The sequence below is a fragment of the Anarhichas minor genome, unplaced genomic scaffold (genome assembly GCF_050575085.1).
Source record: "Anarhichas minor isolate MPS153535 unplaced genomic scaffold, ASM5057508v1 ptg000062l, whole genome shotgun sequence".
NCBI lineage: Eukaryota > Metazoa > Chordata > Actinopteri > Perciformes > Anarhichadidae > Anarhichas > Anarhichas minor.
The window spans coordinates 10,138,289-10,155,000 of record NW_027466508.1 but is presented as its reverse complement, the minus strand read 5'-3'; the positions used below and the strand labels follow the sequence as shown (position 1 = coordinate 10,155,000).

The following is a 16,712-nucleotide window of genomic DNA, read 5'->3' as shown; positions in this document are numbered from 1 at the left end:
GCGTTTCTTCTTTCCTATTACTGTAAGTATTCCAGTTAGAAGTTGTTGGCACAGGCTCAGTCTGTGTGGCAGCACGCATGAAGCAGCTACCCAGCCTGGCCCTTAAGCTACACCCACACTGAGCTGCTCACTGAATTTAGATCTCAAGACAGAAACACTTCTGTAGAGACACAAACTTTTTGGACAGCAACCGTGAGTGCTAAATATTTTTGCAGCAATTCGCGGCATGTCTTTACCTTCAAGAAACACAGAACCAGGTTCATGCCCCGAAGATTACCACAAACTCTAGCAGCAGTTAGCGGCTGACCGGCAGAATTGGCAGCGAATTGGAGAGACAACAAGATCCGGGAGCTCCATACCCTCCGGGCAGAGGATGAGAGCGGACAGTTTTACGTCACACAAGTACATGACACAGTTGGGTTTAACGTCACGCCTCTTCTGCTCTGGTGATGCCAGCATGCTATCTGAAATAACGCACTCGGCGGATCTTGCTTGTGGACTCTCCGTGTGAAAGAGCTATAGCGACCAGTGGACGCGCTTCATATTAACAGAAATAGACAACCTTTGCATTCCAGGTTAATGAAAAACAATAAATAATGATAATGCAGGGGCACCAGAGGAAGATTTGGGACAGGTTCATCCCACATTAAACAAATAAGCTGTGTAGCACAACTCAGTGGTTAATGGAAAGATAAGATCGAGGAGGGGGAGTGTCTGAACAAAGAAAACATCTCTGGCAACGAGTGACACGGTTTGACCCGTCCTACATCAAAAACTGAATGAACTAACGGGTGAATAAATCTCCTTCCAGGACAGCAGAAATCTATTCTTCAATAGCGAATGTTTGAAACGCTTCTGTATCCGACACACAACCATGACAAAGTGTGAGATTGCAGAAATAGATAGTTATTCTGGGAACATAAAACAGTGTTGAGATTATACTAATGCCTTGAATAAAAGTCGATTCATCCTCGTATTCCTGAAGATGAAAAGTTGACTTACGTACTGTTCACATGCACTCGCATACATGAAAAATATACTATCAACACCTTTGGCAAATGGACTCATCATATAGCTCCTTTCTACTCATTCACACACTGATGCCAGAGGCCGCCACACAAGGTGCCACCTGCTCATCAGGATCTAAACTATTGTTTTTCACACACTAATGACACCACCTTACGGGAGCAATTTTTTGGTACAGCATCTTGTGGACTGGAGGAGCCGGGGATCGAACCAAATATCTTCCAAATAGTGGAGCTCTATCTCTTGAGCCACAGCCAAATAATATTGTGGTTAGAATTGACTGCACAAGGACGGCTAATCAACAGGAATAAGGTTATACAGCCAATAGAGTCACGTTGGGGATGCTGGTGTATTTTTGAGTGACGTGCAGTGGTCGGCCTACACAAGTGTCAGCACTGGTTTCATCTCTCTAATCAGACCTAACACAACCTTTCCAAAAATCATTTGACATAGGTGATCTATGCTGATAGTGTTGATCAGTGTAGAAAAATAAAAAGGTTCATTATTCCTGTGAATCAAAGTTGGCGCATTACTGAATAACAGAGGTGAGGAAATCATCCAATCTGGACTGTGAGGAACAAACTCCTCCATGTGAAAAAAAAAAATCATCCAAAAAAAAAAAAAGAGTAAATATATAAGGGCAGCCTGCATCAGAATTGAATCCTTCTTGAGATGGTCTCAGTAGTTATGCCACAGTTGAACAAAGAGAAAAAAGCTGGAGAACGAAGGAGATGCCATGCATCAGGGGTCCCGGGTCAGATTTGAAGCCGGGACATGATGGTTATGTGCTTTGCGCTTTAGCTCACTGAGCAATGAGGCCGCCCCATCTGCCCATTCTTGTAAAGTGTGCAACGTGTTACGATCTACATCATTATGCTCCGGCAAAAAGAAAGCGAAGAGAGAGCAGAAGAAGATAAATGATTAAATGTGCGTGTGCCTGCCTGAGAGAACATGAGTGAGTGAGTGTTGTATGCACGCTTGTGTGCAAGCGAGTGCGTATGGTAGTAGAATGTGAGGCCCGGCGACAGGCTCTACATTAATTAAGGATTACGTGAGGAGGTAAAAATAAATGCAGAGCAGAGGGAGAGAGAGCCTGGATGGATAATGAACGGAGCGAGAGAGGCGAGGAGAGGCGAGGATGGTGGATTTGACCTTTCCACAGATGAGCATCATAATGTCTCACAAACACACAGCGATGTGAGCCTGCCAGCATCTGAAGAGCGGCCTGTGTTTGAAGCAGACTGCATGCTGTGATGGAATTCTGATTAAAGTTTTTGGCGAAAAAAAAACCTGCATCGGTTTCACACAAAGTGCCAGATACCGGCAGACATCTGTCATTCGTCCGCTATTTGATCTCATTAGACGTTGTGTATCTGCTGCTCCAGACCGCGCTTGTTCCTGTACATTATGGTTAAAGATCTGTTTACGGCATAACGACCAGGCTCTCAGCAGGTGACGGCCATCCTGTTTTGCACGAGGAATTTTGAGCGTTTTTTTGCGCACACATTAAAACTAGGTTACTCCACTTTGTCGCTCTTCTTGGTTTACTTTGGATTCTTCTGCTTTCTGCTAATTTCAGAATTTGACTCATGCTCATGTTATTGACATAAAGCATGGGTTAAGAATCACTATGTAACATTATCTTATTAAGAGTACATTCATTTGGCAGTTTTATTTACATTAATTACATTTACAGTTAGGATAACCGTCTTTCTCACAATAAAAATCCACAATAGGCACGATGCCATTTTCCTCATGTTCTTCACTTACTGCGATTACATTGCCTCCCCTCATCTTAGTAGTCACGATCAAGGATCCAAAACAAAACAAAGCCAACGTCCGACGATCAAGCACAAGATTACAATCGGCAGTTACTCCAAATTATGACGGTGATTCAAATAAAGACGAGCGCACCGATACTGTACTTAGAATTACATTGTTTCATAGTGAGCAACAGTTAAATCAACAGCTGAATGCAACGTTATTCAGACAGACGAACACGTTAGCTTGCTCGACTGCACCGATCCAATGTGCTCACTGAATAGAGAACATCAGCCATTTTCCTGTCTGTCGTCGAGTTAGAACAAGACCAGCAGACATTAACTTGTTCACACTTGTAGAGAAGAATGAAATGACCAAGGAAAAGGAAAAGTCCAGCAGGACCACCTGGAGTGATGGACACATTACAGCGTGTAGTGAACTCAAGTATTACACTCATTTATCTGTAGTTTTGAGTGTATGAAAACGGCTAGCAAATAATGTGGTGGCGTTTCTTTTTTTTAAGCAAATTTTATAAAAGCGAATGCGATTTTTCAATTTCATTTAACCCACAATTACAAAAGTGTATTCTAAAAAAATCTCTAAACGGAGTTCTGGTTTTCTGTGAAAAATATAAAAGTGCACATAATCTATGTATGTATTGCTTTGGATAGATAAGAAACACCTATACATGTTTTGTGCTCAATGTTGATTTATTTGGAGTTTGTATATTTAGACTGGTGCAATACGTCAATGATGTGTAGTAAATTCTGTGTTTGAAATTAGCATTAAAATGGGCCTATTCGTGGAAATAGGAGTCACATGTTTTGGGGTACTGGTGAAGGCCCCTCTGAGAAACAACGGCCGCACGGTAACATTCTGCCGCACTGCTTTCTGTTATTACACCGGGACCAAAAGGTGGGACAGGCAGCTGACTTGGCACATATGGAGACAGAGAAGAAGGACGACCAACAGCAGACAGACAGCCAGACGAGCAACCCGATCCCTACCATAACAGTGGGACGCAGGCAGAGCCAGAGCAGAATCAACACATACAGCTACAATAACAGCCTTTTCCAAATGGAACCTCGCTGCCGAGGAATCATTCCACATACACGCACAACATACACATACGCACACACACACACACGTGGGTGCAGCGTAGCTGGGGACCAAACAGAATGTTAATGCTGTCCTGGTGCAGAGGGAGGCAGGATCCCAGATGAATTATAAATCACTGGGCAGGGCCGGATGGAGGGATGGAAGGATGAAAGACCTGCTACTGCAGAGCACAACCAGCTGAGGGCTGGGGCGGTGCCTGCTTAAAGAGGGGGCAGGGAAACCATGCCAGACTGAGGCAGTGTGGAGGGAATGTGCATATTCAGTAGAACATGCTGATTTCTCAGGGTATATACACACGTATACATATAGACACACACATATATATGTATGCAGGTATATATGCAACCCCAGTAATGATTCGCCTAACGACCATGTGATAAAAAGTGATGCTGAATCTTTCTTGTACACTACAGTGTCATCATCCAAGTGAGCATGAGCTCAAAATGAGTCTAAAGTCCGATGCAGCGTTTCCACCACATGTACTCAGAGGTGGCAGTAATCCTTGGGTGCAATATTGCCCAAGATTTCAACCTCCCATTGCCAGCAACAACACACAGTAACAGACAATAGAAAGGTCGGACGTTGGGGGAGGAAGTCGATTCACATAAGAAGTGAGATCCTTAGCCTCAATGATTCTGAATTAATTGATTTAAGAACTTTATCACTCGCTTTGTCTGACTAAAGTGAAGTATTTTGTGACTACTTAATGCAGAGACTAGCTAAAGTAAGTGGAGTGGAGCTCCAAGCTCTTGTTGGGTGATTATGTAATAACTCGATCCACAGTCCGTTTCAGTTCAAATAAGCTGCGCCTGTACAGCCTGTGGATAACAACAGCTGGCCTCCCGCAGTGCAAACGTTGCAGCAGAGATAGTGAGACCACTCCCACTGATATGATACTATAATAGCATAATAATGCAACTATACCTGAAAAAGAGCAAGGACTTAAATCCTTAATGATGCGTCCTACGCATATCGGACTACACCGCCATGAAACAGTCTTCAGTCTTTTGGCTAGCCTGGCCAAACGAACCCCAACAACAAATGACGACAGTCACTCATAATGGAACAATCCATGTACTCATCAGATTGGACAGAAAGGCTCCAATTAGTGGATTGAAACGGTGCTGTTCAGGAAACTCACAGAGACGAGAAACCTCTCATAATTCCAACAATACATTGTAACCTAAATCTACATATAATACATTGTAACCATTTAAGCCAAAATATATACCAAAAACATTCTCTGTCCAGTAAAAGAGCAACATAGCTTGGAAGGACACATGCATGCTGTGACCACACATCACAGGGTCAAATCCTAAAAAACACCCTCGGCTGTAAGTTTGGTCATACAACTCGACCTGGACTATAAAGAGTCAACTGTGGCTCCTATAGGCGACCTGGCCTAATGCTTAAGCCAAGCAGCACAACACTAACAGTTTGCGTGCAGTTTGTGTGTGTGTGTGTGTGTGTGTGTGTGTGTGTGCTGGCTGGCTCTCCATCCAAAATGGAAACTGCCAATAATTGAAGGAGGCACTACCCTGAGGGAATTGTCTTCCGTTGTTCACAAGGCATCACTTCTGAGCTTGAGCCTGTACACAGATGTACACAGACACACACAGATGTGCACAGACACACACAAACAGCTATCAACACATGTATGCAATTTAGCCAATTAAAGCTTTAACCCAGTGCAGCCCTACAAACTGTTTTCATGTTAGAAGAGAAAAGAGAAAGGATTTAAAATAATAATAAAAAGTTTTGATAGTGATAAAGCAGGAAAAGGGTGGATCATATATTAATAGAAAACGGCAATGTTTTTCAATGCGTTGGCCGTTTCCCTTTTCAATCCACTAGACCAATACCCGATAAAGACCTCTGATAGGAACGTAAGCACCAATTCAGTCCTTTAATGATGATGTCATACAGAAGCTGTTTGCTTCATAGCAGGCTCTGCTGTGTCCTTTAACAAAACACATGATATTCCATTTCTGGAACATGCGTAGATTCCAACACTATCTTGGAAACCAGCCATTTATGAAGAGATCAATGGCCAGATTTCCATTAAGGAGTGCCGACACATTAAATTCACCAACACGGATTAGTGATGTTCATGTTTGATTAATTATCTATTTTCCAACAATGCAAGTAGGGGGGGGGGTGAGATGGAGCGTTCGGCGTGTCCCTCCTCTATATGCCATCTTTATTTTACTACTCTTCTGTGAATATATTATGCAGTGCACTTGAGGCCCGGCACCGCATGGTTGATGAGTGTTGCACAGCAAAGCAACACTGTGGAAATCCCAGCCGAGTTGCATTCTGCTGGCTCGTCAAGTTAGCTAGCCATCCTGAGGCTCATGCCAAAGTCGTACTACGAGCGCCACTTTCTCACAGCGACTCCCAGAGCAGCACAGAAAGCAACCGCAACAGACATCACAACAGGCGGCGTAGCTAGCCTGCTACGGCTAGGATACAGACGTCAAGTCTTTGGGGACAAGCAACGCTTCGCACAAGCTTCAGAAATAGTGAAAAAAAAGAAGTTAAAGAGCATCCTATCTTCTGGTGGAATGGAAATGTCATAGATTTCCCTCGCTGGCACAGTTACCACAGTATCTGTGCATCCCAGGGACGTTGGTTCCTCCTGAGCAGCTGGTTCTACCGACTGTAGTGAAAAGAAATCCGGGAAGACTGACGTGTGTTGTCGACAGATCAGTTGAGCCTATTTTATGTTCCCTCTTGATAACAGGCACTTGCTCCTGGCAGCCTACAGCTCTTTCCATTGATACAACACTGTGTTCTTGGCTTTAAGCACTACGTCCGCAACATGTATCTTGTATTATCTAAATGATTGACGATTACGGAATATTGATCATGAACATGGACTGCTATGAATTCAGTAAACTGCTAAAAATCTGCATCCTCAATAAGAATAAAAACATGGTTAATGAGAATGTCAGTGAACACGATATCTGAAGTATTAGAAACAGTGGTGGGCAAAGCAGCTTAGTCATACAAACAACAAATTATTTTAGCACAAATAACACAGGCATGGTCCGTGAGAAATAAAGGGAGGAACACAAAGCAAATATGATGGAGGGGTAATCAAAGCTTAAAAGCAACATACAGCCGAAGGCTAAGAAGAGAGCCGCGGTTAAAATTAAGGAGAGAGGCGATGCAAAAATAGTATTGAAGAAGTTTTTGCTTCCAATTCAAGTGTCCAGAGGGACTCTCATTCAGAGCAAGCCTGTCAGAGACCTTCGGGTGCTCTGGAATAGCTGCCAAACAAACTCCTGATCTCCCTCAGCCGTACCCCACCCCCACACTCCAAGGATGGAATTTCCTGTTGATGGCCCAGTGCAGACGCCCACTCTCTTATGGAAAACCTACTTTGAAGATGAGCATGAGAGACTGAGGAAGGAGAAAACCGCCGAATAGAAATGCATGTCATGGTGGTGCCTTCTGGCAAAAAAAAAAAAAAAAACAGAAAAGTTTATACTGCTGGCACACTTGATTTACCCAGAGACTACCACTAACATTACACACAAACAGCAGAAGGAAATACACAAATGTGACTGAAGGGAATCGAAGTCGTCTCTAAAAAAAGGAGTTGATGGTGAAGACAGAACGTTGGCCAGGTAGGCAGAGTTTGGCTGAACTGCACTGGATTATACAGACCTCGGTCTGGGTCCTGGACTGTTTCAGGGACAGAGGTTTCTGGTCTTACTGGGTGAAGAGTAGCTGCAAGAGGGCGCAGTGTGGCGAGGCAGCTGGGAGGACAAGGGGTGCATTGAGGCGAGGGAAAAGCGACAGATGATACAGGCGTGTGAATGTACAGCCCCAAAAACCCAGCCTCCTCAGGTTACCTCCACAAAGCTTCCATTTTACCCCGGCACACCCCCCCCTCCTCATCTTGTACACAGATGCACATCCCGCCTTGGCTTCTCACCACGCTGCGCATGCTTTAAATGTGCTCTCAGCATGTCCTGGCATCATTTTTGCAAGCATCGGTTGACCACCGTTGGGACTACTGGATACGCTCCTAACTGTCAGCCCTGTGCGTGTGTGATGCAACAGCGCAGTGTTTCCAGGAAGCCCTGGAGGAAGGGGGGGCAGGGTTGCAGGGCTTTGTATTTTTCCTTCACCCCTCCTTCTGTTTTTGTTCGGTTGAGTGACTCATCAAAAAAAAAAAAAAAAAAAAAAAAAAAAAAACTGTGCACCCCCCCCCCCCCTTCCCAGGTCTGGCCAATATGAAAGCAGCCCTGGAGAGGAGAGGACAAAAGGACACACACATGACACGCTAAGGCCATTTTGGATCTGGGTCAGGATGTTTCGCTGGTCCTAAAGTCCTGGCTTTATACTCATAGACCCCTCCGACAGACCCTCTGAACTCACAGGAAGATGATCTTGATACAGGAAACTCATCTCAATGGCCACCTTCAAATAAAAAATGCCTCAAGAAATGGTTTTGAATGTGCGAGAAAAATTCCGCCTTTGACGATTCAGACACACAAATGCCCATGTGAAGAGGCCCTGGGTTTCTATGGGGGTGGGGGAGGGGTGTCTTCAGCTGAGAAGCAGAAGGCAGTATTCATATGCAGATACTCTGCCATGTATGGAAGGAGCACAGAAGAAAGGGCTTCCCTCCACACTAGAAACAAACCTTGAGCTAACCAGTCAACAGGTAGCAGGCTGGAGGAGTAGCAGAAGCAAGCGCCACCAACAGATATGCCATGTGCACTGGCCTGGATTTGACCCGAGTGGATTGTTAACATGGTCACGCAATGGGTCTGGGCTTTAAAAAACAGGGAGCATATGTATTATTAATCTAAAATGGTACGCCTCGGTGTATAATGAAGAATCTAAATACAATTATATATATATTTTTTTTTTTTTTAAAAGGTGAAAACCTGCCTAAGTCAAGACACGACAATGTCCAACTGTCCCTCTGATAGCAAACTTAAATCTCAACAGAAATCTGGAAATATGCCGAAGCATTTCATTCCTGACGCAATAATAAATCTGCTTGCCGCAGCTGATGGATTCAGCATCTAGGTCAGAGGGAATGCAGTGAACGGGGGAGAAGGGGCCGAGCACGACTGGTTGCAGATGTAGAGAGTTTGTCCTACAAAACATGTACTGCACAGCAAAGCTTTATCTCCAGTAGCAGAAAAACAAACGCAACATAAGAACTTAACATTCAGAGTATACTCAAGTACAAATTAAGCAGAAAAGCAATTTCAAACAGAAAATGGTTGTCTGTTGCTTCCCTGCCGGCACACTCAAACACTCTTACACAACGCTGAACGTGAGAGGGCTCAAGATAGAGCAACCGAGCAGGGATCCGGCTTTTGAAGCATAAAGGAGTGAGTCATGATGACCTACATAGGCTGCGAGGAGAGAGTGAGAGAGAAGGAGAAGGGGGTATGTGGGGGGGAGAGATTCCTTCCGCATATCAAAGTGTTTACTTGGCTCTGCATGCGCCTTCTCTCTGAGAGGGAGGGAAGGGAGAAAAGGGGGGGGGGGGGGGGGGGTAGATAACATTTGCATGGAAAAGAAAACGAGAGGACAGGAAGGAGGGAGTTAAATAATACAATGGCCGTCACTGTTGCCTCCTTGATCTCTTGCACTTCAGGACATACTGAAAGCACAGCCAGCAAAACCCCCCCAAAAAAATCTACCCTTAAAGCAAAGCGCACAGACAAACTAGGTCGACAACATCATCGTTATGGTCTGTAAGCACCAGTAATCAGCCAGCATCTATCCACTGTCCATCTATTGTGATGTGAACGTGTGAGGAGGCAGTGCAGCGTCTCCGCGATACATCAGCGAAGGAGACCAGCAGCATTCCTGGCTGATCAATAAGCACTGCAGAGAGATCCTGTTGCCTTTGAAGCCGAGCCGTGGATCTGGTTTCCTAATCACCTCCACCACTGCACCCTGTTCCTCCTCCTTTTTGTCCCTCCCACAGATTTTCCAATACAATGGAGCAGTTTTCACACTACATGTGGGCCTGAGCTGGGTTGGCCTGTTTGGGAGAAGAGAGAGGGGGAGTAGTAGCTTCAGAGAGAAGCGAGAAGAGGGAGAGAGAGCGAAGAGAGAGAGAGCGAAGAGAGAGACGGAGAGAAGGCAAAGGAGAACAAGGAAAAGTGGTAACAGAGGAGAAAGCTATCATTTCTGGAAATGGGACAACATAACAGCCTAGCATTCACACTCTGTGCTTCATCGTTTGCAGTCTAATTGGTTTCCAGATCAAAGTGAATGGAATTGTAACAGTGTTCCGTGTCGAGGCCTTTTGACTTCCTTTGAGACTTTACACTGGAATGAAAGCAGTGTGCAGTGTGACGAGAAATCATCTTTTGAGAAACCTGCACAGTTAACACCTAATGGGCTGACACTAAACTGAGGCCAGAGTACTTGGCATTTGCAGATATATATATTTTTTTAAATGTTACATAATCTTGCCTAAGTATCACACTATACAGTTTGTCTACAACATGTAAAAACAATTCTTTAAATGGGAAAGTAAGTGAATGCACAGTGCAAATTATTGTATAATATATGTTTGGTTGTAATAGATTGTTTGTGCCAGTACAGTAACTACCTTTTAAGAAACATTGCAAGTGATTTATCAAACTGTTTGCAAAAGACAACGTGAAATACAAGACAAAGGTTACTCCCTAATCCGTGCCGTCTACTTTCTCTCTCTTCCGTTTTGTGCTGCATCACCTTTATATGCGGCAATGGGAGCTCAGCCAAAGAGCTGTAAACTGCAACCAAAACAACCAACAACATCATCTCTCTGAATACCACACACACACTGGGTTAACTCGAGTATGGCATGTAATGATTGGTGTGTTTGTGTGTGTGTATTTGTTTTCAGGTGGTATTTTGGCAACGGGCAAAGGGGGGTGGGTGGGTGGGGTGGGGGGGGGGGTGAGGTTAGGGGAAAGAGTCGGGACATCTGGGGGAGGGGATGTGAGGAGGAGGAGGAGGAGGAGGGGAGACGCACTAAAAGGGCCGGTGAATTATTGATGAGAGCCCTCAGTACTAATGCACGGACACACATACACACTAAAGGTGCACACGAGCATTTACACAGAGCGTGGATATTGTTACACATTACATCATCTGTGCCACCGTCCACAACCTCAGCCTGGAGTTAGCCCGTCTGTCCTCCTGTCTCTCTAACTCAACCCGTCTCCTGTCCTCTGTCACGCCATCCCCATCGCATCTTTCACACACTCTGCTACCGAGTCCTGCTGGATAATAACAATCTCCTGGATCTCCTCATCACACCAAGCCAAAAAGCATGTAAAAAGAAAAGAAAGAAATGTGTCGAGAGCGAAAGGTACACAATTTAGAGCACGCTAACCACAACATCGGAGTTCATGCGGAGGCTTTTGAAGTCTCTGACAACAAACTGTGTGCAGGCCAAGCATGGCACATGGTGCTGGACACGTCTATTCCACAACAACACAAAGGAGGGGGGGGGGGGGGGACTGAACCAATCGGACTGCCACCCCTACTCTATGCTCTGTGTTTATGTGTGAGAACAGAGAGAGAGAGAGAGAGAGTGCGAGTGTCATGGGCCCTGCAGGAAGTGTTGTGTCCGAGTCTGGAGAGCAACAGAAAGCACAAAGCTGAAGCCAGATGAAGAGGTTAGGACATATTAGGGGAACAATAAGAAGTGAGAAAGATAATCGGGACTTTTGGTCTGCTCTGTTGTAGTGTATTCAGGGTATAATGAAGGCCGCGGCTTACTTTTTGATAGCACGATGCTGTTGGAATACTAAACTAGATCCCATAAGAGCCTAAGCAATCTGCTCAGTGGTCCAACAGACCTGTCCACCTCAGCCAGTGAGAACGAAGACAAACGCATCCATTATTCATGCAATTCCCTCATATACTGCCTTTACCTCGACATGAATGGCTTTTCTAATACAGCATCTCTCCAAGTCAAAACAAGAGTGAGAGGGGAAGGAGAGAAGATAAAAACAAGAGCATGCTGTAGTGATAAAAAGATCAGAAACCAAACAGGCATCTCTAAAACTCATTTGTAGATATCAATAAAAGGAAGTCATAGTTTACCCAAATAATGATCTTATTGGGGCAAAGGCATGTATTACCACTCTTATTGCATAGATTGATGCGTTTGACTTTCAGGATAAGCCACTAGAATGTAAAAGGCTGTTTCTCTGTGAGGGTCCAGGAAAGACTTCACTATCTGTACACATTTGCAAAATGATGTTGGTGCACAGGCTCATATTTTGGGTTTCCGTGCGTACTGAAGCAGAGCACTGCATGCTGACCTGCATTCATAGCTGCCTTGCTCCGTCTCAACGTTGTTGTTGCCTGTAGAGCTCTCTCTCTCTCTCTCTCTCTCTCTCTCTCTCTCTCTCTCTCTCTCTCTCTCTCTCTCTCTCTCTCTCTCTCTCTCTCTCTCTCTCTCTCTCTCTCTCTCTCTCTCTCTCTCTCTCTCTCTCTCTCTCTCTCTCTCTCTCTCTCTCTCTCTCTCTCTCTCTCTCTCTCTCTCTCTCTCTCTCTCTCTCTCTCTCTCTCTCTCTCTCTCTCTCTCTCTCTCTCTCTCCCCTCCCCCTGACTGCGGCAGGCAGGGCAGATGGTATCCTAGCAAGCAGAATGACCCTGGTGTTCCTGCCCCTTGTTTTGATCCTGCAGTCCTGATTGTCCAAGCCTAATCCCACACTAGCCAGAGCTGCTGGACCGCTGCCAGCACTCTTATTAAGCACACAAAGGCTTTTCATTACAGCTAGGCTGCTAGCTAGCTCATCAGCCGACACACAACTACCTCTCTGCCGTCCTCCCTCCTTGAGCTTGCCTCTTCTATTGCTCACCGACTCAGAAATATTCAGTTTAAACACTTAGACGGTCTCCACCTCTTCTATCCCTCTACTTTCTGCTCGGCCTGCTTCTAAACAGCTCTGCGTAGCTCTCTTCCTGTATTTCTAGTTTGTTTTCGACAAGCCTGTGAGAACACCATCCAACTGTAAACATTAGAGATTGCGATACTGTTATAGCAGTAGCCCACTAACTATGTCAGATAATATATAAACCGTGGGAAAGTGGATTTGGACAGCACGAGGTATTAAATGTGTTCTGAACATGATGCTGAAACCTGTGTAAACGAGGCAGAATGATACCACCATGATAAGGACAGAGTGGAGACACTCAGCCAATCACAGCATGTTACAGGAACCAACTGGACATGTGATGGAGGAAGAGATCGTTAGCGTTCTGCACGAGTGCTTTTATTCTTAGCAGGGATTACTGCAGGATAATAGGGCTGGCCGTTGTATGGAATATATACAATGCGGGCACAATATGGAGACCATTTTAAATGTCACGATATTTTTGAACTAATATGATCTCAATGAGAGCATCAATAAGAAACTCCCCTTCAACATGACAGCAGACCACCGCTCAGACATTTTAGAGGGCTTTTATTTTGAAATGTTACTTCAGAATTTCCTAATGAGCCGTGTTGCCTCTAAATTCAGATTAGTTAACGAGCATGATCAAACAGTTTTGTTATTTTAGATAAAATATTAAGATTTGTATTGTATATTGCGGCATAGCCTAAAAATAGAGATATCATCTATAAGCCACATCGCTCAGCTCTACATAAATCATCAAATCTGTTGAGCTACACAACACACATTTCCCTTCCTATTATAAAATAACCATCTATATTCCAACTACAGGCCAAAATATATCAAGAATAAACTGGATGTAGTACGTCTTCCTTTTGAAGCAGTTAGAGCTCACAACAACTGAACTGAAGGCCTTCGAAGTCCTTCAATAAATAATCTGATAACCTCTGAGCATACAGAAATAAATGACGGGGTTTTATCCTCATCCATATAAGCAGCTGTTAAATAGCCAAAATTGTACACAGCTTGACACACCCAATCTTAAAACAAAACAGTCAACCATCGCTCCAAAATGAAATCAGGAAAATGAGAACCACAGAGAAAGGAACAACGCATGTTAAGGCACTGAATGTGTTTAGCCATGCTCTCTGAAATACTCGCTCATTCCTCCTCCTCTTCCTCTCCTCCTCTGAGCTAAAATCAAAGATTATGACTTAGAATTCTACAGCATGTTGCCTAGCAACCTACACAAGAAACACACACACACACACACACACACACACACACACACACACAGCTTCCCCGAAGCCAAATCCAGAATGACTGACAAATAGAAACACTTCATTCATAACAGTTAAAAAAAATTATAAAAAAAATAATATTCATGATCCTAGATCAAGGGCAACAACAACATATTTAAGTTACTATTTACTTTTTTTCCCCAAACTTTGGTCTTGCTATCATGAGTGACGACTGCAGTTTTAAAGGCAAAGTCTTTAGAAGACGTCAACGTTGTTTGGCTTAGACCACTGCTGCCCTAAAGTACGTTGCCTGGTGAAGAGCAACTTATATAATGTACCGAAAAACAAGAGCAGCAACAGAGCGAGGGTGAAAACAACAATGGAAGGAAAGGCATTGTGAGGCAGAAGACGGGTCATAAAGAGGGCCGGCTTCACACTTTTACAGCCGACGTGTTTACCAACACAAAAGGTTCAGCGCAAAGTCCGGGTTCAACGTCGCTCATCTCAACCAGATGTCATTCACTTTGAGTTCCTTTCAACCTCAAACGTAGAGCTTGTATAAAAAAAAAAAAAAAATGAACCTTTTAGTTGCCGGGACATTTCCTGGTCGCATGCTGCTGGTAGACTTCTATAAAGGCAGTCAGCTTATCAGTGTGAGCAGGTTGAGTCAATGCAGATGATGTAAAACAGCTCCGACCAGACTAGCCATCCCGCTGTACTTAAGAAGCCATCAGGCTTAGCGATCAATAGGAACAGGCCCTGGCTTTGTGCTGCAGCTGCCGCATTGCAATAAAAGCCTCGCTGGGCCTGACCTGGCAAAAGCTAACACTGAAAAACAAAAAAGGATTACAGCACACCCTGCCCTCTACTCCTTCCACTGTAACGCACACCTTTAAAGTAAATTACAGTCACACGCTACACACTACATTATGCACTTCTCTGTAGCAGCCAACATCTGCACTGCTCTATGCTACAGTACTAGCACAGTAGACGCTAGTATGTGTGCACGTCCACGTAGCTCATACTGCAGCTCATCGAGCTGGCCTCCACATTTCCCATTATTGCGATCCATCAAAGATGCATTCACATATCCACAGTCATCTCTTTCTAGAAACCTGAGCGGATTACATATTAGTGCCTTCCTGATATGCAGGGTTAGGGTGCGTGTGTGTGTGTGTGTGTGTGTGGGGAACGGTCATTAAATATATGTGAAATGCCATCTCTTCCGACTGTGTAAGTCAACGACCTAGGAATGTGCAATATGAAAATAATTTCTGTTTATATAAGGACTATCGAACCTGAGCGTAAGCGGTGAACCAATATTAAATTGAAGATGCCGGTTGTGAGTGAGAAGTCAAGATGATTATATTCCTCAGAACCCATAGGGATACTTGGGCTTTGGGTATTGGCTGATACAGAGTACTAAAATATATATATATATATATATATATATTTATTAATAAGCTGCTGTGTGCCTCACTGTGTGGAAGTGACGGATCATTCTTTTATGTGTAAGGCAAAATCTGGCTCGATTTAAACATTGCTTTCCTAACTTGGTACAACAAAACGTAACAAGTAAATACACAGATATAAATGTACTGAATTGTCTTTTATTAAAATAATGTTATCCGGAACTAGATCGGCCTATTGTCACCGTCCAGCTCTGCAAGTCGTTATCGGGCTGGTATCCCATATCGGTGCATCTCTAGTCAAAAGGCAGACTGCTACGTTGTTTCAGTCATATCTAAAACATAGATTTTCGTGTGTGTGTGTGTGTGTGTGTGTGTGTGTGTGTGTGTGTGTGTGTGTGTGTGTGTGTGTGTGTGTGTGTGTGTGTGTGTGTGTGTGTGTGTGTGTGTGTGTGTGTGTGTGTGTGTCTTTAGCTGAAACAGAGCTGGGTCGTAACCAACTATCGACTGCTGCCTCTGAGCCTTGCAGTTTCTCTTTTTGCACTGTTTGCCTCTCCTCTCTCCTCTGGCCTGTGACATCATCACCGCTCTATATTTAGCCGCTCACACTCCTGCTGGGTCTCACTACTCTGCCGATGCATCGGCCGAGCTCAATCTCCCTCCCACCACCCTGCCTCCCACCACCCTGCCTCCCTGCCTTAGATGGCTCATCTCTCCTGGTAAGATAGGGAGGGTGGATGCTTTTTTTTTAAAAAGGAGGGGAAAGGGACAGAGCTCGAGTGAATGGACTTGAAAGGGACCTGAAAGGAGATAAGAAAGGAAGATAAGAAAGGAAGATGCTCATTGAGAAAGCGAGAGGGGAGGGTTCAAGGGAACAAGCAGGATGGTGTGAATAGCCGTGCTGTAAATCAGCCTCTCCTTATAGTCTCCCTGTGAGAAGAGCTCACGTGTTGCCTCGTTACGCCACACTGTCCCAATGTGTGCTGGCATGCTCACACACTTTTAAAAAAAGCCCGAAAAATAAGCCCCGCAGAGCTCTGCAATACTACACTGCACTCTTCTACTGCTGCTCAACGGTACATTAGAAAAGGCTGTGTGTGGGAGAGAGGATGGGGGAGGGTGCGCTGTGTCTGTGTGACTGGCATTTCAAACATCCTCCCTGCACAAAATAACATCCTGGGAAGATAATCTGTGAGCGTGTGACAATTTATTCAGGCTCACGTTTCTGCAGAGTGTTAAAGCCACTGAGCGGTAGAAGGGGAAGTGCAGGA

The 16,712-nt window shown here is 44.5% G+C and overlaps 1 protein-coding gene across 3 annotated transcripts in view; it reads right to left on the bottom strand.

Annotated features, from left to right (window-relative positions):
• ankrd11 (ankyrin repeat domain 11) overlaps nt 1–16,712 on the bottom strand; it is a 91,468-nt gene that overhangs the window by 33,502 nt on the left and 41,254 nt on the right. The window lies entirely within an intron of this gene.